Raw genomic sequence first — 24,938 nt, 5'->3', positions numbered from 1 at the left:
GACACTTTTCCTTATCTCCAGTGCTGTGAATTTGTGATGTGCGAGAATTCCTGTTGTTTGAGTGAGACAGAAAAAGGCTGCTAACTTGCTCTAGTCACTTTAATAAATGATAGGACGTAACAAAAGTAGACACAGAAATATTACTTTCTTATGCTTTAGTCTGTATAATACAATAAGTAATACAGTGAACCTTGCCATTGAACTCTGTATATTTTCACAGATTCTTGCATCCTGCTTTGCTAATAGCTTTGATGGTGTTTCTTCAGGCAACCAAGTCACTCATTTGAGAAAAGTGTCCACTTACTGAGAGGCTCCTGCTGCTTCTTAGATCCATCCTAAAAAAAAAAAAAAAGAAAGATGTTGGACAGACAGGCATTAAAAGGTTTAGAAGAGACCTGCCACACCTTGATTTCAAATTCCTGGCTGGCAGAGGTCTTAGTGAGCTGAATGCCATTGCTGGAAGCAATAGGTTCTGTGCTTAGAAAGATTGATTTGCCACAGTGAATGGTCAGTAGTTTTGAATGCCTCATGGAGAGCTTGACACTGTCTAGTAAAAAAAAAAAGGAAAGTAGTGCTATCTAGAAACTTTGATGTGCAAATCAGTACCTGCTTTTTAGCAATTTCTTTCAGTATATAAAGGCTATTAAATTATCTGATTGAAAATGAGGCAGTACAATTTATTACTATTTTTCCTGGTGTGGACTAATATTTTAGCTGTTTAATTCCAGACTTGTTAGGTTCCTGGGTATAGGAAATATACTTCTGTTATCCCAGAACTCTATCCTTGTGTCTTATGTGTTATGCCTGGAGAAGATTTTTCTGTCTAGTTAGGAATTTCCACACAAAGAATAGTCACCCAGCAGCTGTATCTTTTATCGTGTTCAGTGTCTTCTCAGTTATAAAGATTTTAGGCTCTGAGGTCAGTTTGGTTTCTAAAAATTGTACTAACTAAAAATTGTAAAAGGTGCATTGACCAAGGCATCAGCACATTATCAAATAATTTTATTTCTTAAGTATGGCAGCAGAAGTGATAAAGAAAGTGTCGGCCATGAAATAGATGTGCTTATCTTGTGATTCATCCCAGAGATGCATTTCAGAGACTGGAGGCTTGCTTAGTGAGGAAAATAACCTGTGTTAGGAAGATAAGAGGTACAAGTGGATGGATCTCCCTCCCTGTCTCCTGGGTGTGATTGTCTCAGACAACCATATTAGCAGAAGCTTAGACACATTCTTAGCTCCTGGAATAGATTTGCTGAAGTGACAGTGCATACTGAGGATGATGGTAAAAAGATGGGCAGTGTATTCTGGAAGAAAATAAAGTTGGCAGCTTGCAATGGAGGAACACAGCTTCAGATAAGCATGTGGTTCAATAGAAATTAGTCTCTGTCCATAGACTTTATAGCAGCCCATCAGACCTGCTCTTTCAGTTCAAGCAGTTAATAATATCTCAGCACTGTAGCTTAAGGGATACAATTTTCAAAATTATTGTAGTGTGGGACCAATAAATTTCAGCACAAAGAAGGCACTATTCCATATAATTTATTTTAGATTTCCATCTAGGGTATGTTCTGACACTCCATATGAAAGTCAAATTGTCCATGTAAAATGGTTTTCAGGTGATAAGTTGACCCCTGGGGTTTTAGTAAAATAATAGATTCAGAATTCCATCTGACTCTCCAATCTATAAAAGCTAGTTATCTGCTGTTTGAAGGATTTGATAAGAAAGGGAAAAAAGGAGAGAGCTTTTGTAGAGTGACATTTTTCTCATTAATGGGGACAATGTAAGAATCACAAACTCCTTCTGGATTTGGTAGTAAATACTCTGCTGACGTGTTCCAGGAGGTAGTTGTTCTGTGTGAGGAGTGTATGTGTCTAATCCTCCACATGCATATGGAACAAGGAATATTTCTAATAGACATGTACAGCCTGTCAAAAGAAGGATGTTTACTGTGCCATCATCTGGCCATCATTTCTAAATGCATTCCACCACCAGAGTCTACTTTGACAGAAGTTTTGCTGCAGAATGACTGTCTTACAGTGCCTAGAAACATGGTAGAATATTTAAATGTTGTGCAAAACAAAGGGTAACCTGAAAAGAAATGAGGTATTATTTTAAGCTCTTGTCTGAACACTTGTATAGGACCTGCTGTGATTTTTGTTTCTAGTTTTGTTATTTAATTGTATTTTCTTGAGAATACTTAAAATAGTTCCTATTGTATCTTGTGACTTTACTGTCAGTTTAAGCAGATCCAAAGTTGGGTAGAGGCTTTGTTGCATTTTGTTTTAGTAGATGGGTGTATCTGCATGTTCATGCAATGTTAGTGAGTAACTGGGAAAAGGTGACAGTAAGATAGGACCAGACATTGTGAGAGTAGAGGCAGCTTGCTTAATAAAATGCTAAAAGCATGTTTATGCTTAGTGCATTTGAGTGCCTCTTTGAATTTTGAGGAAAAAAAATACCTCCTGCTTTTAAAAAGCAACTGTGCTCAATAAAATATGACTTTATACAGTCTTTGTATATAAAAAAGATTGTCTCAAATCAAAACCCAAGTCCTCCTCAATTGTTTGTGATGTTCCTGTGTGGGTGGTGGACATTGAGCTCACTGCAGAAGTACTGTTACACTCTGTTGCTGCAACTTTTGCAGGTGTGAGGAAAGCTATACAGAGGGCACCCGTTTGCCTCCTGTGTTCTGGAAGGGGCAGACATCTCCTCCTGTGAGAGGAACTGAGCAGTGCTCAGGAGTGAAGACACCTCACGCTCCCAAGTTGGGTAGAGAAGGGAAATGTAGTGATCTGAGATCTTGTAGGCAGTGTTGTGGAGGAGCTGGGATTTTGCCTGTGGGACAGAGCAAGCTTTAGAACTGACAGGAGAAGGGTAAGTTTCCTAGAGGAGGTGTCTGTGCCACCTCTGTGAACCATTTCAGAAATTTTCACATTGGAAGGAGGACTGGAAAGAAAAATTTGCCCTGCAGTGACACAATGGAAACATTACTTTTAATGGAAACATTAATTTTTTGTTAATTCTAGCTCTCCAATAGATCAGACTTGTCGTGATTTAAAGTACAATTCTATCCTCCCATTCCAGTAACATTTGCTCATAAATCTGGATTGTGGCTGTGCTTATCAAACAGAGAAACATCTACCTAAACACAATGGCTAGTTTGGGGTCCTTGTGGACAGGATGAAAAAGAGCTAACTGCTCTAACACATTACCTCTTTCTGGTTTTGTTTGGTTGGGTTTAGCTTTATAGAGATAACTGGGTGTTAGTCCTGCAAGCGGTAAGTTATAACAGATGTGGGACAGGCTGGCTCCCTCTCTTGAACGAACTCCTGCTCGTTCAGGTGTATATGAGCAGCACTGAGATCTACTGGAGTGTGCTCAAAAGCAAAGCATCTGTTGCATTCTTAAAGTGCTTTTCTTCTGGAAGAGCAGATCTGAGAACCAGAATTTATGAATAACTGACTTCTGCTATTGACTGGATTTAATCTGCATTAACACTTTCCAAAGTAGCTATATATTTTCCCCTGGGTTGTTTGTCACTCTGAGGCTGATTTGAAAATATGTCACCAAATTTCAAGTTTTCAGGTGTTAGTGCTGAAACATTACCCCTCCACTGAGGTAATTATCATGTGTATTTGTGGCCCTAGTTAATTGTAGGCCTCACCTTTTGCTTACTTAAGCCCTGTGAGAAATTATTTCCTTTCCTGGAGTGGGATGATGCACAGAAGGAAGTAAAGTACTTTATCTGCATTCTTCCATACCCCTAATATTGGGAAACGCTGGACTGATATGGTGTCAGGTGGTGTAGCTGGGTGAGTATTCACTGGAAAATCTGTGAGTGCAGCCATAGGCAGAGTTGGTGTCAGACATGAAAACATCATGATCCAGCCCTGGAAGGAGAGTCCCAGAGCTCTGCATCAGGGAGGGCACACAGAGCAGCCACATGCCCAGCATCAGCCCCCTCCAGGACAGGGACAACAACAATCCATTACCCTAACAGCATAAGTTTACTAAAGAAGCATTGGATAGATGTGGTTTTATAAAAAAGTCTCTCCCATAACTTTTAAAGAGCGAGTGGGGTATCTGTTCTAAGACTTTGAATTGAGGACATAGCATGACTAAAAACCAAAACAGGAGAAAAACTAGTGGACAAAGTATTGTCTCCTTCAGAGGCACAGCTTTAGGAACCACCTGCTTCTTACATAAAGCACTGAGGCTTCGAGGGTAATGATGAGTTTGGGGCAAGACCCACCTTCATGCCTGTATTTTGCCTTTTCTCCCCTGTAGGCAAAATTTATGCAGATGCCATTTTGTCTACTGCTATACAAGGTTGTGCTGACTGGCCAGATACTTTTGGAAGTATGACTGGAATGTGCTTGTGAAGACATGGAAACCTAATCAGTAATGAAAATAGTCACTGAGTGTAAATCTGTGTTCTGTCAGAAAAGCTAGCTGATGCTGTGGAGCTCCACTCTTGCCCTGTGCCTCTCAGCTGTTGTACCAGGCCAGTTGTTTTGTAAGGCTGTCATGTGAATTATCTTTGAGAAGCCGGTCTCTCATCTCTTGTCAATGCTGTTATTGCCAGAAGAAACTGCATGTGTACAAAGAGCAAAGCAGACTCAAATGTTACCTTCCATGGTTGCATTTCACTCATCCTTGAATTGGAAAGTAGCCTTTGTTTCATGTATGTGGCACGTGAGCTACATAACGTTAATGCAACAGAGATCCTAAATCCTGCTTAGAATTGTCACTGGCAGCTATTAATGTATTTTCAATAGTATTTTTTATTTGGAGCTTAGTCATAACTCACCAAGATGTAGTTCTGCTTGTTAGCTATAGAGGTGGTTGAAAGGGCTTGGGATACTCCAAGATTTCATCCCAGCTTCATAGCATTCCTCATTGCCTTGAAATTGTGCTAGGCTTTGTATCTGTAGTGAAAGAACTAAAAATAGAGCAGCACTAAATTGACATTTCCACTCCTTGTGTGAATGGAATGGGAAATGAGAAGCTCTTTGTCACCAAGTGGAATGGGTAATATAATTCCAAGTACTGGCTGCCATTTGTAAACAGTTATGCCTTTCTTGCAGACCCTGACAAGAGATTTCAGATCATATTTCTTTAAAAAGGTCTTTGAGGAATACAACCCCCAGGATGCACCGCACACTAAGTGTGTTGATGTCTTTCACGCGGGGCTCACATCGGACATTTCCCCTCCGTTACCGCGCTGACAATCGCCGGCCTGAGGCGCGTTGAGGAATAGCCCATCCGCCGTGCAGGAACCGTGCGTGAACGAGCCCTCGGTCACTGCGCACCCGCGGGAGCTCCGCGCCCCCGGGCAGCGCGGGGGGCACAGTGGGGGCGTTGGCTCCGTGCCCGCTCCTTGCAGCCCGCGGGCCGTGCGGGACGGAGGCCATCGCCTCGCTGGCCGTGCCGGGGGCGGCCCGGGACGGCCGGGGTTGCCGCCCACGGGGCGCCGCCCTCCGGGTGCTTTAGCCGGTGGCACTCGCTTGTCACCGTGCGGTCCCCCTCGGTGCTGGCACCAGGCGCAGGGAGAGACCGAGGTATGGCACAGCTTGTGCTGTAAGGCACCCCATGGTGTGTTCCACGGTGCTTGTCCAGAGGGCTCTCGCGTCTCGGCACTGCTGGGTAGGTGACACACAGACCTGCGGGCAGGGACGGCGGGAGGGACCCGGCCGCCACCGCCGCCCACCCGCGCCCTGGAGGGACCTGGTGGCAGGGCACGCAGCTGGCCTTGCTCGGGCAGGTGTTTCCGGACGTAAAGGGAGCCCTAAATACTGAACAGCCATGCAAAAATGTAAGCTAAAAGCGAGGGCGCCGACTATACCGTAGCACCGGCGAGAGCTGTAGTCTTAAATGGAGAGAGGCCTACGTAAGATGGCCAGTTTTGTGGGCTTGCAGTGTATTGTAACCGATTGATTAAATGGTTAACAGGGGACTGATGTGCTGCAGAGGGAAAGTGATGTACCATCCTTTCGGGATTTTTCCAAACGAGGGAGTCGTGTGACCCACTTCAGCACTGCAGTTCCCTCCTCCCTCTTACTTTGTCACTCCTGGGTGACAACTGGGCCAGCCAGAGCGGACGGCCGAGCCGGGGCACGTTTCCAGCCGCTGCTGCGTGGAGAGCCTCGGTGTGCAGTTCCTCTGCACCGTTACCCTTCCTGTGGGAAGGAAAGGAAAGAAAAGAGCCTTTTCCTTAGTGCAGAAATAGGTTATGGGGTAGTTTTTGCCTGAAAATTTATTGTCTCCTGCAAAGGAAAGTGCGTGCCCGGAGCAGCTGTTGCGCTGACCTCCCTTCCCTGTGAGCGAGGTCCCCGCTGCATGCGGGTAGGGGAAGGGAGCGGTGGCAAGGCCTGGCTTGGCTCTGCGGCCTTGCTGGGCTTGGCTCTGCGGCCTTGCTGGGCTTGGCTCTGCGGCCTTGCTGGGCTTGGCTCTGCGGCCTTGCTGGGCTTGGCTCTGCAAACGGGACCCAAGAGGCCGGCGGTGCCTCTGGGACTGGGGAAGGCTTGGGTGTGCCTGTGGTCTGAGTGGGGCTGCACGCAGATCCTTCCTTACGGAAAAGTTTTTGTCACGGGCTGGTATCTGGCTTCACATTCCTTCCCAGAGCTCTCTGGATGTTAACTTTCAAAAGGGAGGTCTCCCTTGTGGATTTATGTCAGTGATTTTGGGTTTTAAACTATTCATGCATGAAAAATGACTTAGGAGCTGTATACTCCCATGTATGAATAATGACTACATGGGAACACAGATTACAGCAGTTTTGCACTGAGACTGCTGCAGTTTACATGCTCTCTTTGGGAACATTATGAAACGTTTTTAAATGCTGGTTCATGTTAATGCATTGATTTCAATCAGTCTCTTTTTGTCCCTTTTGGATTTGTTCAACTTAACAGCTAGCTTGTTTCATGTTTGCTCTAAGATATGCTTAGCAAATTAGGCAAATAAAAAAATGCATGCAAAAATATGGGGCTATGCACATGTATCAGGTTTTTTATTTATTAATAGACTTCAATTTCCATATGATAGTCTGCCTTTTTTTTTTTAAACTTTGGCTCAATGGATAGTTTATGCCAATTACACGTAGTTTAACAGCTTTGAAATCTGTTTTTGCTTTTCTAATGCATGAAGACATTGATTCTGTTTCAGGTTTTAATTAAACTCTACACTGACTTTAAATTCTATTGTCCTTTTCATTTAAATAGGATTTTTGTTAGATCTTTAACAAGACCTCAGTGGGGTAATAAATCTAAGCAATTGTCCTTATTAGGAGTAGATTATCCTCAAGAGATGGAAAGTCACAGAAGTAACTAAAACCATTTGCAGAGACTGAATTAAGGCTTTTTCTTCCTAAACATTAAACAGACTTGAAAATTACTTGCTTGGGCACTCAAATTAAATTAAATGATATTTTGTTTATTTTTCACATTTTCAGTGTAGGCTATTTGCATTTACTTAAAATTTGCGTTTCATTGAGTAAGGTTCACTCCTGAATAAGGATCCTTACTTTTCAGTATACAAGCTGTAATTGAAGCTCAATATATCCTGCCATTTTGTTTGTTATTAACCCTTGCAGTGCTTCTAATGCAGAGGACCTGCTGACACAGTGAGTGCATTCTTAGTTAATTGGGTTTTTTTGCCATAGAGGTGAGTCTTGGCTAAAGAATTGGTCTTGTGTTTGTCCCACACCCCAGCCAAGGAGAACTGTGGAGTATGCAGGAGTGTGGAGCTTGTGCAGAGATCTCATATGCTGGATTAAAAACAGGTTCTTGGAGAAAACTTGTCACAGACTCAACAGTTCTGTCTAGGTTTGACCTTACTGTGTTTACATACTGCTAGGAGGTGAAAGGGGATATAACTCATGGTTCTCTTTTTTTTAGCTGTTTGCTTCATTCGATGGTATTCCCTGTTCTGCAGGTGCTCCAGGTTTGCTTTGTTCCTGGCTTTAGTCATCAGTTGACTTCTGATGGGACAAGGCCTCCTTTATACGCACAGTCAAATCCTGAATAGCTCCCCAGTGTTTAATTCCCAACTTCATTATACACATTGTGGTGCAGTTTCTTTAAGCATTCAGTTGTGTGGAAGCTCCCTTTTGGGGGGCACACATTCCTAGGACTTAAGTCCTACAAACCAACGAGCAAAGGCAGGGATGTTGTTCCGGGACATTCTCCCAGTGAGCCCTGCCGAGCCAGCGGCGTTTCCCCGCTGGCCGCAGTCGCTGCGCTGGCCAGGCCACTGCCCTCCGCGGGGGCGCCGCAGGAAGCGGGGCTCAGGGGACCGGCTGAGGGGGCCACGGCCGCAGGAAGCGGGGCTGAGGGGACCGGCTGAGGGGCCACGGCCGCAGGAAGCGGGGCTCAGGGGACCGGCTGAGGGACCGGCCTCAGGGACGCGGCCGCAGGAAGCGGGGCTGCGGGGACACGGCCGCACGTGACGCGCCCACGTCCGCCTCCGCCGGGAAGGAGCCCGCAGCTCTGCGCGGCTGATGAGGACCGGCCCCTCTTGGTTGTTGCAGCTCTACCGGCTCTCAGCCAGCAGGTATTTAATGTCTCGGAGCCGTCCTGTCCGTGGGCTCCTCTGCCCTTGTCCTGGAGGCCGGGGTCTCTGCAGTGCCAGGTCCTGTCAGCCTCCAGGCTGCTGCTCCCCTCCATGGCATCTGCTGTGTTTCTCTACTAAGAGACTTCACCTCAAACCTTCTCGTCTTCTAAGTGATACTCTAGTGATACTTTGGGGCAGAACGAATTATGTTAGAGGGACACAGCTCATAAATATTAATTTCTAATTAGACTCTATTTGCTGCATATTCTAGGCAGCATTACAGGTTTTGAGCCTTCATCTGCCACTTTCCATATCACTCAAATAGCAGGGATTTTAGCATGGTGAATCACAGAGGAAGGTGGAAAATCTGATGCAAAATGAGATAACGTACTTCTTCATTATTATGGCTCTTCTGTGCCCTAATAGAAAACTTTAAAACATGGAAGGTGCTGACAGCAGGTAAGTCACCTAGTTCCTGCTCTAAAAGCCTGGGGAAGGTGGAGGAAGAGAATGCACACCCTGTTTTTTAGGCTCAGATTGCAACTCGCCCTTCCTTCTGAAGCAGTGCACTGGAGGAAGTGTGGCAAACCTTGGTTGAGTCCTGCAACTTATTATATGACCCAGTGCACAAAATCATGAGCACTAAGAGTGCTCAGCCTTTGGGACAGAGTCTGGGGAATTAAGAGGTTCTTCATCCTGCCTTGCATGGCAATTAGACCTGATACAGGCAATGCTATACTTCGGACAAATTCCACAGGGCATAGTTTTGCTCTGGGTTATTACCAGGATGTGGGATTTTCCCTCTGTTTTCCCCAGCAGCAGGGCCAGGAGTTTGTGGCTCTGCAGGGTGAGATTGAGAGGGCCCAGCTCTGTCCCTCACTAAGAGATTTGTGTTATTTCCCTGTGTCCCCTCCACCCCTGTTTCCGGGGATGCATGCTGTAGTCAGAGGCAAGTGCTGTGACTCTGCCTGCAGTATTAAAGTAATGTGTCTATAAGAAATGCAAGGCTAGCTAAAGGGACTTCCACCGCTTGCTGATGTGCAGTGAAAAGAATCCCGTCTTGCCTTGCACTCTGCAGCAATGTGTGTTGCATTCCAGTGCCAAGTACATGCCGCAGCATCAGATGTGGGGAGCTGCTGTTTGCACGTGTGCCATGCGGTGAGCTAGCAGCATTCTCCCTGTTCCAGCAGCCTCCCTGGAGGGCAGCAGGCTGCTTAAAAGGTCAGCGGGGTACCTGTGCATCACAGGTGTGAAAAGCTGCCCTCGTTAGGCCCTGAGGCAGCAACCTGCTTTCACTTTGTGAAGCCGAGCAGAAAAGCTGGGGGTCCCACAGTGGCAGGTATCCCTGAGCACAAAACAAGGCAGCATGAGGGCATAAGAAATCCAGTTTGCTTCTCAGCATGAGTGGATGGGGTTTGGGTGGGAAGGTAATGGGAATGCTCAATGTTTGCTGCTAACATTTACTAAAATGACAGCAAATCCCGTCTGTATTAATGTTTGGCTTTTGAGACGCAGTAGAATTTTACTTTGTTAAAGAAGGTAGGAAGCCTGGAAGTAGCTCTTTAATCTTCAACTGGAAAATACAATTTTGAAATCCATTCTCTTAGGAGTGGAATAATCAAACAGAGTGGTAATGGATGTTAAACCTACTCTGAATGTTATTTAAAGGATTTCTCAGGTGGAAACAAAAGTTCATAGGATGATGTCAGGCTCAAATGGACATCACCTTTACTCACAGTTGTCCACATGAAGAAGAGAGGTCGATCAGCATGTGATTGTTTAGGAATTATTAAATGTTATTATGTGATTCTTAAATACTTCTATTTGCTCTTTGTTCCAACAAAAGGCTGTTGGAACTGTATCCACATGTTTTTACAAGCACAGCTCTATGCATGAGAACTTCACCACAAAGGGTGTACAGTGTCCTGCATGTGCAGAAGTCTTCAACACTGAGGAGAAAAAACCTGTTAGTCTTTTCCCTCCTACTGCTGACCTGTTCCTCTTGGCACATTTTTGATCTCCCTTGGTCAGTCTGTGCCTGATACCTTGTATATGTCTTCTTCTTCCCCACACTATAATGGTCTCCTGTTTTTCCCAAATGTTGTTACATTTCCTTTCTCCTTCCTCTATTTTTCATTTCTCTTTCCCATTTGCAATGCATCTGCTGTCTCTGTTGTTTTTCACTTCTAATTTAATACCACCAGTGAATTTGTGTCTCTCTGCAGATCATTAAAAAGGAGCTATGTGGGATTACCTGTAAAAGAAAACACAGCATTCCCAAGACAGGTTACAAACTGGTGTGTGTCAATGCTCTGTTTTGGAACTTTCAGCTTTGTTTAGTTTTTTTATCAGATGCAGAGTGATTTCTGGATCTCTTGTTTGCCACTCCAGCATGAGAATACAAGGAACAAATTCAAGAGTTGCAGGACTTGAAAGGACCTGTGCAGCCCTAGGAAAAGGGCAGTTTCCTGTGTAAAGCAGAGCAAAAAAAAATCCCTGTCCAGTCACAAAACTAGTCTGTCCTCAGCCTGTGGGCAGATTACAGGAGTCCTTTCCTCCTTTTTACCCTCTGAACAGGCTGTTTCAACTCACCATTGTGATCAGTGGCTGGCAAGCTGGCAGAAATGGATGTGTGCCTGAAATTCCACCATGTAGTGAAGGGCCACACCTGTGGTGAGAGAGGAGTTCTGCTCCTCTGGGAAGCCAGGAGTCATGTGATTGCTTTAATCCAGCACAAATCTCTGTGGCTGATGCAGCCAAAAGAAGCATTTGTTTTCTGTGGTGGGTGGCAGACTTGGATGAAGGAACAAATCCAACTGTGAGCTACCATGTTGCCTCGTGAGGCCGACCTGAATGCCGGCATTGGCACAACAGGGAGTTTTTGGGGCAGGAAGCGAAGACAAGCAATGTCACCACATGGTCAGTGGAGAGAGAGGCTCTTGGAGCATGAGTCTCTTCCCAGTGCCTGGTTTTAGGATGTGGATGGCACTGCTGTGCCTGTGAGGTCTGTACGTGCCAGCTGATGCCCAGGGTAAATCCGTGCCCCGGTGTTACAGCAGCATTGGACTCACCTATCCCTTCATTTTGCTTGTGCTCCCTGCTGGAGTGCTTCACCAGGAAAACTCACATTCTCAGCCCTGTTAGGGAGGACAGGATGGGCTTATAGGTGAGCTCTGACTGGGTTGAAGGATGGCCTTGGGCAGCAGCAGGGTTTCTGAAAGCCCCTGTAGGCTGCATCTCCTGGCACAGACTCCCTGCTGCCTGCCCTTGGTCCTGCTCGGCTGCAGTGCAGGAGGCAGCCAGCATTGCCTGGGTGGTAGTTTTAACTCTTTGTTACCTAAAATTCACAGTTTCAAAGTAACACAGCAGTTAATAAACCACTGGCCCCTTTGTCCAGTCACATCCCTCATGTTGCCCCTGCCACCAGTATTAATAATATTGTGCATAATTTCCCGAGCACAGACTGGGAGTTGGGGAGTGTGAGGTGTGCCTTAAGGGGCTGGTAGCAGCAGTGAGTGTTTGAGGCTGTATGATACCCACTGGTGTGCGTGAACTTGCTGTCAGGGAACTGTTTAGATAGTGCTTAGCACTGGTCGGTGGCAGGACTGTAAACTGAAGCAAAATGTCCTGATTACATTTTCCAGAAGGGATGATGCAGAAGAAAATTGAGTTAAAAATTAGCTTTGAAATTAGCTGAAAGTTTTTTACCAACCACGCAGGACTTTGAAACATCTGACATTAACAAAATAACCTATTTGAAGCAATAGTAAACTGCCATCTGCTGGTAGAAAAATAATGCACATAATGAACGTGCAGACTTAGGAAGTGATAATTCTTTTGTGTTTGACATGCTGCAGTCAAATATGTACATGACATGGAAGCTGCATATATTTATTTAACGGGTGGTTTTCATCTCTATTTGCATTTTCATATAGAATATGCTAAACAGATGCCTATAATATAACTAACTTTAATGACAAGCACAGAAAACAAGACAATAAGAATAAAGAATGAGGACTAATAAAAGCAGATGAGCGATCAGGATGATGACAGGCTCCAAATGTGTCCTATTTACATTGCTAATAATGAATCACAAGCACTTCCTTTTATTGTTTCCCCCATCTTAGACCCTCCTGTATGACCAGAATTGTAGCACTGAGAAACGTTTCCTGGCATCTTCATTTTGATTTGTGTGTGTATGGATGTGGTTCCTTACACAAGCGTGTAAATAGGAACTGGGTCTTTAATTGTTCCTGATTTAAGTAGGTCATCTTCTCCAATACACAGATCTCTTGTCTTCTGGTAAGCCAGGTCAGCTGTTGAAAAGGATATGGAAAATACTACACAAATATGACCAGAGAAAATGATTTCACAAAGGACCACTCCCAAATTATATGGCATTACAGAACCAGTTTCCATAAATCACCAGCATGATGAGTACACTGCAGGGGAGAGACTATCAGATTTCATGTTTGTATAGTGTGTACCAAGTGGGTGTGCTGAGCATTACTGTGTCCCTAAGGTGCTGCTGCACTATAAATAGCAGTGTTAGCGTGAATTACCTCCAGTGCAAACATCAGGCCACTTGCCCTTTTCATATGCATGCAGTTTTGTTTTATGATTGGGATTATTCCAAACACAGCCTATTGTTTTAGCAAACTGATCTTCTCATAGGAAATATTTTAAATGGGCAAAGAAAAAATAGGTCAGTTCTTCCTTTGAAATCAGAGAGAAGTGTGTATTTGTAATATTTCCCAGGCTTATTTCCTTGGAACAGGTTTGGCAGGTATGAGAGGAAGTTAAAGATTTATTTTTGGTGCTATGTACCAGATGTCATACCTGCTCTTCTGAGACAGCTGCTTTTATCTCCAGCAGTACCTGCTCTAGTAGCAATGAAAAAGTGACTTGAATCCCATTTAAAGCATGTAGTGTGCACTGTTCTTGTGCCACTAAAGGAAAGGGAAGGCTTGTTTGGGAGACTCCAGACAGAGTCCTTATGCGTCACTCTAAAGCAAACACGTTTGCATCCCTCTCAGCAGTGTTTTTGCCTCCTTGAAGATGTGGTGAATTAATATGCCCAACTCCAGGGCTTGAGACCCCAGCAGACACTGAAGGGCTACAAAGATGTCCAGTTTGAAGTGCTGTTTTATTTATGAGATCTCAACATTTATGGCTCATTTTGTAGCATCCAGGTGGTTCTTTCTAAAGGACTATTTCTGGGGAATTTCTGCGTGCTGTGCACACTCCACTCACATTGGCCTTAATCAAATGCTGTTCAGTGTCTCCTGAAAAGAGCCCTGCTTGGTGGCAGAGTAACATTAATACTGTAGGGCCAAATCCTCAGCTCAGATAAACACCACAGCTTTTTCTGACTTGTAATCTGTGGAGGATTTAGCCTTGGTGCATGGTCACAGAGGCAGACAGCTTGCTCTGGGTCCTGTTTACTGAAATGCTCCAATAGCAACATAACATGATCAGATGGGAGCAGCCAGGGGAACATTGGTGCCCATGGATACCTGTTAACAGGTGGGAGCTGAAGTACACAGTTACCATCAAAGACACCACTGTCCTCTGCTTTGTTCTGGAGTCTCCCTGCCAACAGGACTTTGCCTTCCAGCTGAAGAATGACTGATGGTTGAAATAGCAGTCCCAGTTATTTCAGGTATGCCACTGACCCACATGACCCATAGGAAGGATAAGGTAAAAGGCAATCAAAGCAGCATGTTCCTGTGGCCTCTAAGGGCTGTAAAAATGGAAACATGGGAAACAAGCTCATAGATATATGAAATGAGGATGAGGGTTCACTGTTGCCTGCTATAGGCTAAATCAGGAGTTGAGTGAGACTGACATTTGAGCCAGCAAGAGAAAGGAGATGAGTAAGAAATGATCAAAAGGTAAAGCTGGTATTTCCTTCATGTTATGCTAGAATCACACTGTTCAAAAAGGCTCCCGAACCATGGAGAGCTGGGGCAGGCAAGGGCGAAGAGGTGGGTTATGGTGATGGAAGGGTATTGTCATTACATAAATTGGAGCATTTCAAGTCTGTTTAACTGTTTGGTGCCATATCCTGTTGGTCTTTTCTGAGCTTACTTTGCAGTGGAATGGGGGAAGCTGTGCTGATTGCACAACTGGTTGTTTGGCTGTTTCTTTTCTCTGTGTTTCCAGCAAATTAAGCACTATGTCCTGCCTGTGCTATGTTCAAGGTTTGGCAAAGGGCTTTTGATGGGTTTGCCATCCTTTTGCCCAGCACTTAATCTTGCTTCTTTTACTAGTATGGCTTCTATACCAAAATGCAGTGATCAGACTGAGTAACAATAAAGCTACTAATGATTTATCAAGGAGCAGGAAAGCCCTTAGTCAGGGGGCAGTTTCTAGCAAAGTGTAGTCCTCAAGATGAATTGAGGTCCTTGTCTTTGCAAGGATTACTGCATGGTGGATGCAAAAATGATAACCTAGCAGTTGTGTTGTTCAGAAAGCAATAAAACACTCACTTCAAAAATCAAGAAGCATGAAATAGATACAATTTTACTGGGGCAGGAAGGGGGGAACACTAGGAGAATCATGAAATGGCTGCATATTGTTAATTTCTGTGGATAAAGTGGCATTTGGAGACCTCTGGTATATATTTGAAATAAGCAATGAAATAAGGTTCATGTGCTATATACTTGTCAAAGCCAGGCATGGGGGTACGTGGAGATGCTCTCCTTTCACACTGCTGATTGGAATTGGGCCCATGAAGAAGCCAGGTGATTAATGTGCAGGGCTTTATTTTTTCTGAACTCTGTTTCAGAGCAACAGCCTGTGGCTAATTAAGCAGGGAAGATTTGATTGCAAGTTTGAAGGGCAGCACACAAAGATTCTCCACACATCTCTTGTTTGAGCCTTAGAGGGTAGGAAAATGAAATATTGGAGAAGTTTGTTCTGTGCTGGGGCAGAACCACTGCTTCTTGAAGAGCAGTGTACTGTTAGAAAATGTGTATGTATTTGAGTCAACCAGGATAAAATTTAAAGCCACAATGCACTTGTAAGGTGGTAGTGGACACTTGGTACTAGCCCACAAACACACAGCTGCCACTTCAGCTGATCTGCTGTGGGAATCATGCTCTTCTTAAATCTGGTGCTCCATTTCTTTGGTGATGACACCTTGCTCTTGCTGTGTTCTTTCCACCCATACTGTTGTGTACTCTGGCATCTAATGCTGAAAAGGCAAATGAGGCTGCTGAGTCCAACTGCCTCAACAGAAACGCAACAGGGGAATTGAATACTCAGTCTGAAAGATTTGGCAATGTTAGAAGAATCTTAAGGGGATTATTTTGCAATCATTAGCCACCATTTATAGTCTGTGTTGTACCTGTTTGTAAAATTAATTTCATCAGTTGAAATATTTGAAAACATGTTGATTTAGGAAAAATATTTTTCTGGCAGTACGGTGTTATGTGAGCATTCATTTATTAACCCTAGTAACTTCCTTGAGAAATAGGGAAGTATTTCAACATTGTTTTTACAGACTGGGATAAGTAAGGCTCAGATGTATAGATTTAGATCTGTATGTTTTAGTGTCTGCTGAGTAGTATTTGGCCCTGCTTACTTCCACTCCAGTCTTTCCTCACCTGAACTCCTGGTCATGGAGCAGCTGTGTCCTATGCATCTCCTAGCACCTCTCTGGTTGCAGCCTGTGAGCAAGTCCGTGCTGGGAGGGAGGTTAGCAGTGAGGATGGGTTATTGTGGAAGAGGGGAAAGGAAGATAAGTGAATGACTGTCTTGCTTCAGGCTCTAAAAATGATGTACCAAGCTCCCATTTTGAACATGGGAACTGGGGAAGGAAAGCGGCTGCACGGGAAGGAGCAGACTGAGGCTCTGTGTTTCCATTCCCAGACATCCAGATCAGACAAGAGAAGACAATGAACCAGTATTGGGAATACAGACAAAATCATGGGCCCACTAATAATTTACTAGCTCCAGGAACAGGAGAATGTTGTAAACTGTAATTATGACAGACAACAAGGTCATTGGAAACAGTAGTACCCAGGATAAAAAAACAAGCCTCCCAAAAAGATTTCACAGTCCTGTGGTGCAATATTTCCATGCTCAATGGGCTGCTCTAAATGTAACTGTTATTAGATATTTACCAATGATCTGAACTTAAAGTGTGCTGTGGAATGCAGTGACAATGGGGAAGGATTGAGAATACTTGTTAGAAGGGGCAGCAAGAAAGTTTCAAGGGTTTCTGTCTTTGCTTTCTTCTGAACCTGTTTTGATTTGGGTTTTTCTTTTTCCTTTATTTTTTATTATTTTTTTTGCTATAAAGTTCTACTATAAACAATCAGAGGAAATTTAGCAATAATATTGTCTGTGGAGGCTAGGAAAGTAAGAATACATTCTACATTGATGTTTTCCTTTGTTTGTCTTTTTTATCTTGTTTATCTTTGATCAGCTGCAGATGAAATAACCAGCTAACTGATTTCCCATACAGGGCTGCCACTCTTGCTGATGAAACTGTGCTGACATGGGAGTATGCTCTGTAGCAGTCTAGCAGTATCCATTTCTTATTCCAATACACTGACAGGTCATTCAGGGAGACAAAAAATGCTATTCTAAAGTGGAAAAGAAACTGCAATTTCAATTTTGTTTTGATTTGAAATTTTCCAGCTACCTATCAAGACCAAATCCTTGAACTATTTACTTAGAGTAACTGAAATACCCCTATTTGATATAGTGGATATGCAAGATTTAGCCATTAAAGAGTTGGGGTAAAGTTAAAATCCCCTTCAATAATAACTAAAGTCGGAGAAAATCTTTCAAGAAAATTAAACACTTGATCAAAAAGAGAGAAGGGTTATTGTCGAGAGCATAAAGATTAAACAGGAGAGTTGTCTCAGAGAATAACCATCAATGATAAGTAGCAGGCAGTTAATAATATCCCCTCAGGGATCTTCTTTTACTCATGTAGGTTTTTGGACAAATACAATATTACATTTCTTATAGTTAAAGTGTGAGGGAGCTTCATGTCATTCTAGAGCAGCAGTGGAATAAGGACAACTGGAATGGTAGGAGGGGTGACCCAGAAGCTGAAACAGCAGGAAATCAGTGACAGATTTTCCACATAACTCTCTTTTTGGCCCGCAGATTCTGAGATATTTTCTCAGTCTCCCTGATGTGCCTATTTTTTCATACCCACAGCACTGTATTAGTGCTGAGGTTTTATATGGTACTGGCCCTCAATATGGAAAAGGAGGAGAGACCAAGTAAATGAACCAGTGTGATTCCATGTTATAATTAAGAGCTGGTTTAAAGCTTCATCATGCCGATGGTTGAATTGGCAGAACTAAAGGCATCGTGATCTGTAGACAAGGGAAGGCACACAGGGCGGAAAAGGTGGGGGTACAAGGGTCTGGAGAACCTCTGAAGCCAGCTCTGCAGCTGGAGAAACTGTAACATGAAACAACTCCCTTGATCTCTCATTTTTCTTCCCTTATTCTCTCGGCCTATGTAATTGCAATAATAAATCTTTTTTGTTCCTTAACCATCTTGTGGCCATTGCAAACATTTAAGAATTAATGCAGTTCTCACACATGATGCACATGTTCTTCATGTCCCCTTGTGTCCCTCCATTTATTCATTTATCATGTACACACAAAACTCCCATGAAATATTAATCTGAAATACAAATCTCTCTTTGCATCCTGGGAGCATTTGCATATAGTAATGTTAACGAGAGTATTAATTCTGCATGCACAGTCTGTGGACTGCAGACAGGGCCAAATCTCTCTCGGCAACTGTGCTGAAATCAGTGACAAATCAGGAAACATTATTTTCATATTAAAAATGCTGAGTGGAAAGTGACAGTTTCCTAGAACCAAAATGTTGTTCTTAAAAGTCAAACAAGAATATTTGAAGCCTTATTTTCAGATGTTCCTTCTAAGAATTCCTATGTAAAGGAATTTGATATTGCTCCATGTTTCTACCCAATGGTTCCTAATAAACTGGTACAGTCTAGAAAAAGAAGGATTTAATTTTTTTAACAGTGCTGTAGTTCATGGGAATCTGAACATTTATTTTGCTTTTCTTTCCTGTTGGGAACATCAGAAGTAGCTATACTTCTTCCAGTTGGGGAATGACATGCAGTTGCAGATGGACCAAAAATAATTCTGTTAGGCTGGAGAGAGGATAATTTGCTCTAGGATAACAAAAAGTGAAAACTGTCTAAGCAGGCGTTTGATGAAATGGAAATAGCAGGAGGATCTCCTGTGGTGGAAGAAATCTTTGCACGTCACTCCTGGCTGTGAGCACAGGTGGGGTTGTCCTGCCTTTGACAATGGTGAGAGCCCTAGGGCACCTTGGAGGCCATTGGGAGCCGCAATGCCTCTGGAACAAGGACACATTTCTTGGCCTGGGTTTTACTGGGGAAAGAGGGAGGGAGGGAACAAACTTGTCTGATCCTTCACTGTCCAGAGAAAATTAGTACCAACAATGAAAGATGAGTTCTTTGTCTGCACCCACATCCCACCAGACACACAAATGGAGGGGCACTGTTACATACACCCCTTGCCCAGGTTCAGTGCATCCCTGCAAGTAATTTTTTTCTCAGTGGCAGATTGTTAAAGGGCTGCATTTCCCTCAGTAAAACTCACATCATTGAAGGTGTACAGAAGATTTTTTAAGGGAAAGTCCCTGCAGCTGAAGTTGGACATTTCTTTTTGCAGGGACAATCTCCGGTGAGAGGCAGTTGCCAAAGCAGATCAGATCCCTGCTGCCAGGAGCTGCACCCCTCAGCGGGAAGGCTGGGGCTCTCAGCAGATCCCTGGCTGCTGTTTATGGATCTTGCAATGCTCTGTCTGTGCTGCAGAAAATCAAAGCACTCATGTTTCAGGAACAATGTATCTTGAGTTTGACTTCATTTCTATTCTGATACTCAAATTCTGATGTCTGCAGTTTGTGAAAACAGTAAGTGCCTTACTGTCTTCAGGAACAATGCCATTGATCCCTCAGCTCCTTCCTGTAAAGCATTCATTTGACTATAGAGCTTTTAAAAGTATTATAGATGAATCATGTGAGACAACCTCCATAGCTGGAGTTAAGCACTTCCATGTGCTTGCTGAATCAGGGACCAAGTTGTGAGGAAGATCTTCCGGGACTCACTAGAGATCCATAAGAAATTGTCTTGACTTAACCAAGCCATGGTATTTCTCTTAATCTTTCACTTCCTTCTTATTCATGCTTAAATGAGATACATCTGTTTCCATTTTTCGCATTGTTCTGTTATGTGAGTAATGATATGAAGCTTAAAGGGTAAAGCACAATAAACACTTACCCCCCCCCCCCCCCCCCCCCCAGTGTGAAAGAATAAATTAGTGTTAAGTTTTGTGAAGTGCTTTAAAACACTAAAGCAAAACATTTGTTTCAGCTTTTCAGCTGCAGGTCATTAAGATAAAAAACCCTAGTCTGTGTGCAGTGCAAAACTGGCAAAAAATTTATCAGCTCAAATACATTTATTTACCTGTCTTTTACTATAACAAGTGAAGATGGTGAAAGGATAGTAAATCTCTGTCAGGGATGGAGCAGTTAAAAGTGTTCAGTGTAGTAATCCACAGCAGTACCTTGTAGTAATGAATCCGATCTGGAGATGCCTGGAGTTTGCTGCAGTGTTGCAAACTTCCAGCTGAGAGTCTCCTTGACCTCCACATCTTCCAGCCAGGCACAGCACTGTGTAGGGTTGCCTTATGTCCTGTAGATGTTTGTGTTACTGAACTTCAGCTATGAATCCTTCCACCCACCCCCAGTAATTTAATTGTTTCCAGGGCAGGTGGCCAGAGTAAAGCTGAGCTGGCAAATCTACAGGTGAACTGTGACACTCTTTCCATGCCAAAGCCCAAATGTAGATGTCTGTGTTCTTTTGTTGGTAATGATCTCCTTTATAAAGCATTTTGAGGTATAGAGATGAAAAGCCAGCCGCTACCTGTGAGCTTGACTATTAATAAATAATCAATGTTAACAACGAGTGCATTCCCTGGATTCTACAGGAAATGCCAAACCTTGCAGGCAGGTCCTGGCAGGCAGGTAATAACTTACTCCTACAAGAGGCAGTGTCCACCTGTGTTTCCCTCTGTCTTTAATTAAAAGATCTAGTTCCTTCCTTAGTGTAAAGGAGGTGTTGTGTATCATGAATGTGCTCCAAAACGGCATGTGGCTTTTTTGGCGCCTTAAGGGAAAGTACTTAACTGTTCTTCCAGTCTGCCAGAGCAGCAGCCAGTGAAGTCTCAGCAGTTCTGCTCCGCTATGCTCACACCCTCCCTGCAGCAAGTGAATTGGATGTTTGGGGTCTTTAGCAGCCCTATGCACTTTCTAAAGCAGCACTGTGGGTCCCCTTTGATTTAAACCCTCAGTTTCTGAGACAGGAGAGTGTATGTATATTGCTGCACTGAATCGGTTCACCTGCAGCTTTCCCCACCCCCAGCTTATGAGCATGATTTCCTTTTATGCACTGCTCTGTCACAGCTTGGCAAGTTTCCCAAGACAATCCATACCAGAGAGGAGAATATGGCTGCTGAGCGGTGTAGACAGGAGAAATGCCTTATGTAACAGATTCATTTAAATACTATGAAATGTTGGGACAGGCGAGACAACTGAAAGCAAAATGCAGCCCTTAATCTCTACCACCAGTTCTGCTTGCCCTCACCATCATCAGCATCTAATAGTCACTGCCTGTCTCCATTCACATCTCCATCTTTTTCAAGAAACTGCCTGCGGCAGAATGTTCAAACAGCTTGGCAAGCGGTTTTAGGAGAAGGGGTTTTATTTTTTTTTTTCCTCCTAATTCTTCATGAGCCTCATGAGCATTTCCCCACTAATATGCCTGTGGCATCATTAGGTGTTTAATGAGATTGATGTTGCTTGACTATTATTGTTTTTATAGCTCATTTTGTTTTGACAAGTCTTCAGTTCTGTGGCAGTTTATAGTGTGCAGACTTCCCCTTCCTATATCTTACAGATTTTGCAGAAGTATTGCCACAGAGGTGTTGTCATAAAAGCTGAAATAATAAATTGTCAACATTCAGTATGTTTGAGTGCAATACGTGTTCAACACCACGGCAGTTTAATGACATCAATTAATTATATTAGTGTATTTGTTTTATAATACTGAAGCACCAGGAATACTCCAATTAATGGCCATGTCTTAGACAGCAGTTCAGTCCAATTCTGCACAAACAGTTCTGTTTGGAATCTTCTAGCAGTTCCCCAAAAGACCAGCTTGTACTCCAGTGGATAGTGGATCAGAGTCTTGCTCGTCACATCCAGAATCTGGATCACTATAGGTTGTGCTCAGATGAAAAATGCCAGCATTGTACCTGCAGAAAACAAGGCTGCTGAAATTGTAAGTATTGAATAGACCCATACAATGTCATTTTACCCCCTGCATTTTGTCTACATGTTGATGGTACTGCATCCATTTCTTTACTAATTAAATTAAATGGATACAGGTTTTGTGTCAATGCAAGAAAAATGGCTGTATTTTTAACATACTAATTAATACCCATTAAGTTCTCACTGTTATGTTATCTTCCAAGTAATTTTACCTGGTTTAGGCTGCCAGAACATACTTTCTTACTACTACAGTGGCAGAGCCTTTAATGCAGCTAGCTGCTGTCACGAATTTGGCTTGCTTGCCTTTACTAAGATGGGGGGAGTTACTGGGGAGAAGGACAGTGAAGGTACTCTTGCTGCTTCCTTGTGCAATGTGTCCTGCCTGACAGTAAAGGGGAAGAAGCTGCACCTCTCTGCAGTCCCTGTTCTCCTCCCACCACTCCACAGTGTGGCTGCACAAATATTTTGCTCTTGGGATTCCTGCTGCAGGTTCCAGAGGTCTGTGCCTGTGTTCCCAGCACAGGCAGTGGAGCTGCACAGCTCCAGGAGTACATAATGTTAACAAAGCAGTAATTGTAAACATAGCCACTGTTTCAAACATTCTTATACTGGCTTCCAAGGACACTACTTTTATGTCTTTGTTTATATTTAATAGCAGTTACCATGGTTAACTGGCTTTATTTTGGAAACCTTGATGTTTCTCTTGCCAGTACTGGCACTGTGAGGATCAGAAACAAAGATGTGCCTTTTTACTCTGTGTCTTCTGATAGGCTTTGTCATTTGGCAACTGTTCTGTTAGACTTTGCAGAATTTGGACAGGATTCTGATCTCCTACAAAGTGACACACACACTTATTAGAATGCAGGAACAGATTTGGGGCCTTTTTTCTGATTACACCATGCTGAGTGCCATGCATGAGGAATTAGAGGCTGTCTGTTATTATGTGGCCAAACAGCTGCAGGAACTTCTAGTGAGTGCTTTTAAATACTAGTAAAATAAAAATCAAAATAACATTCCCATGAAGCAGAATGTAAAGCACAGGCACTCCTGGAAGTCTCCCAGGCTTTAGAAAAGAATGATCAAATCTGGACCAGGCCAGTCTTCTTACACTTAAAGTTCCATTGAAGTAAAATATAAAATAAGGAGAAATGTTGGTGTCTTCTACAAGTTCTTTTGTGGTAGTTCCTTTTTCTAGTCTCTTTTCAAACCCAGCCCAGTGTAAGAAAAAAAGAAAAAACCAAAATTTTTATTTCTAAATGAAATGAAACTCAAGGCTTGAGTTTGTAGGGATTTTTTGAGATCTCACAGCTAGGAAGCATTTTAAGTTGAGGTTGATACCTACCACATTTTATATTAGGATATTTTCCTTTTAGGTGCATAGGTAATCACTCATATGACATTTCCAGTGGGGTACTCCCCAAGCCATTTAATTTTCCTGCTCCTGCTGGGAAATGAGACTTGTTCAGTCAGTCTCCCCTCCCTGCAAGTAAAATATCCTCGTCCTTCTCAGAACAAAAGAACTGCTAGATGTAGGCAGGCCAAATAGTTTTCTCCTGTCCAGTAAAAGTGCTCCTGTGTTACTGTTAAGGCTGTGTTGCCTGAGCACGATGTGCCTTCTGGACTCCCTGGGAGTGCTCCAGCTGGGATGCTAAAGGAAAATTGCTCAGAAACCTTCTCGGTTTCCCCCCAGATGCACAGAATCTGGATGACGTCCAGTAAGTGACTTTCCCTGAAGCGCCCCCATACCTGTCCAGCAGAGCCACGTGGCTTAGTCTGTTACACTGCAGCTCTGCCCCTGTGCCACACCTGCCACACGTGTTCAGCACCAGCTGCCCACTCTGCTTAACAGGGATGTGTTCTTCATCACCCCCAGTGCAGCCCCCTCCACCTGGCCCTGGGCTGCCATCTGCCAACACTTTGGGCTTCTCATAGTCTTCTACCACATTTGGGAGGCCACAGCTACAAGCCAAGCCTTTTCTGCATCTCTTAACCCAGAGGAGGATCAGCTATCTTCCTTCCCAGAAGGAAGAGTGACCCCCCGCCCCCTTCTATAAATTGTTTGTAAAGCAAAAGGAGGGAGCAGTACAGATTTTGTTTGGGAAGGCCTGAGTGGGTTGTTTCAGAATGGACTGGAGGACCACAGAGGTGCTCACCATCCCAGGGAGGACACCAACTGGCTGCTGCAGCAGGATCAGAAGGCTGGTGGAGGTTTTTAACATAAAGGTAGGGGGGTGTAGGTTGTGGGTTGTATGTGGTACGTGTGTTCTGATGTCACATGAGTACTGGAAGGGCCTCACATGGTATCCTGCTGCTATGGGATGGAGGTACCTACGAGCCAGCCCCTGTGCATGTGTCGTGGTTGCCCTGCCTTGATTCCCAGCATCTCTGCATTCAGGAGCTCCCCAGCTTGCTGCTGCCCCAGGTTGTACTTCACAGTGACCCTTTCTGGCACAAGAGGTATAAAAGGGCCCGAGTTCATGTGCACCTGGGGTTAGAAGTGGTGGCTCTGTGTCCTGAATGCTCACCCGCGTTTCCAGCCTGGGCCCCTTGTTAACACCAGGTATCAGCTCTCTGAACTCCTATGAAGCCCTGTGATCTCCTGTTTCTGGGTCCTATGCAGCAAAAGCAGGATGTGTTCTCAGAGGGCGTTTTCAGCCTCTCTGCTCTCAGCAGGCTGCAGAGCTGTTTGATCAACACAAGCTTTGACAGTCAGGCATCATTAATTTTCCACAACCTGAAACTCCTGAAAGGATGGGCTGTCACTGTTCCTCGGAGCCTTGCTGGCCTGAACTGCCCTCTGTGCTGTCCTGCTGCAGCACAGGAGGGCTGCATGCCTGGAGTCACTGCTCTCCTCCCTTGGGCCTGAGATTTAAATTCTGTCAGCTCCATCAGGGAAAAAAAGGAATTCTCAATATAGAATTATTTCTTTTTAAAGCATGAGATAAACTGTAATGCATTAATGGTGAAAGTGATCATATACAATTCAGGCTTAGTGAGTACCCATTGTCTTAAATTAATCCTAATA

The 24,938-nt window shown here is 43.8% G+C and overlaps 1 protein-coding gene across 2 annotated transcripts in view; it reads left to right on the top strand.

Moving 5' to 3' along the window:
• The first annotated feature begins 5,424 nt into the window (after positions 1-5,424).
• ZNF644 (zinc finger protein 644) overlaps positions 5,425-24,938 on the top strand; it is a 75,762-nt gene continuing 56,248 nt past the window's right edge. The window contains exon 1 of one of the 2 annotated variants that reach the window (XM_041421853.1): positions 5,425-5,647. The gene's annotated coding sequence lies outside the window, so the exon portion shown is untranslated. Of the gene's footprint in view, positions 5,648-8,302; positions 8,552-24,938 lie in introns of those variants that run through there. The other variant, XM_041421855.1, reaches the window with a different exon arrangement.

The sequence above is a fragment of the Onychostruthus taczanowskii genome, unplaced genomic scaffold (genome assembly GCF_017590055.1).
Source record: "Onychostruthus taczanowskii isolate IOZ18803 unplaced genomic scaffold, ASM1759005v1 scaffold7, whole genome shotgun sequence".
Classification (NCBI taxonomy): Eukaryota; Metazoa; Chordata; class Aves; order Passeriformes; family Passeridae; genus Onychostruthus; species Onychostruthus taczanowskii.
Note: the sequence above shows the minus strand (reverse complement) of the source record. Positions and strands in the feature narration are given on the sequence as shown.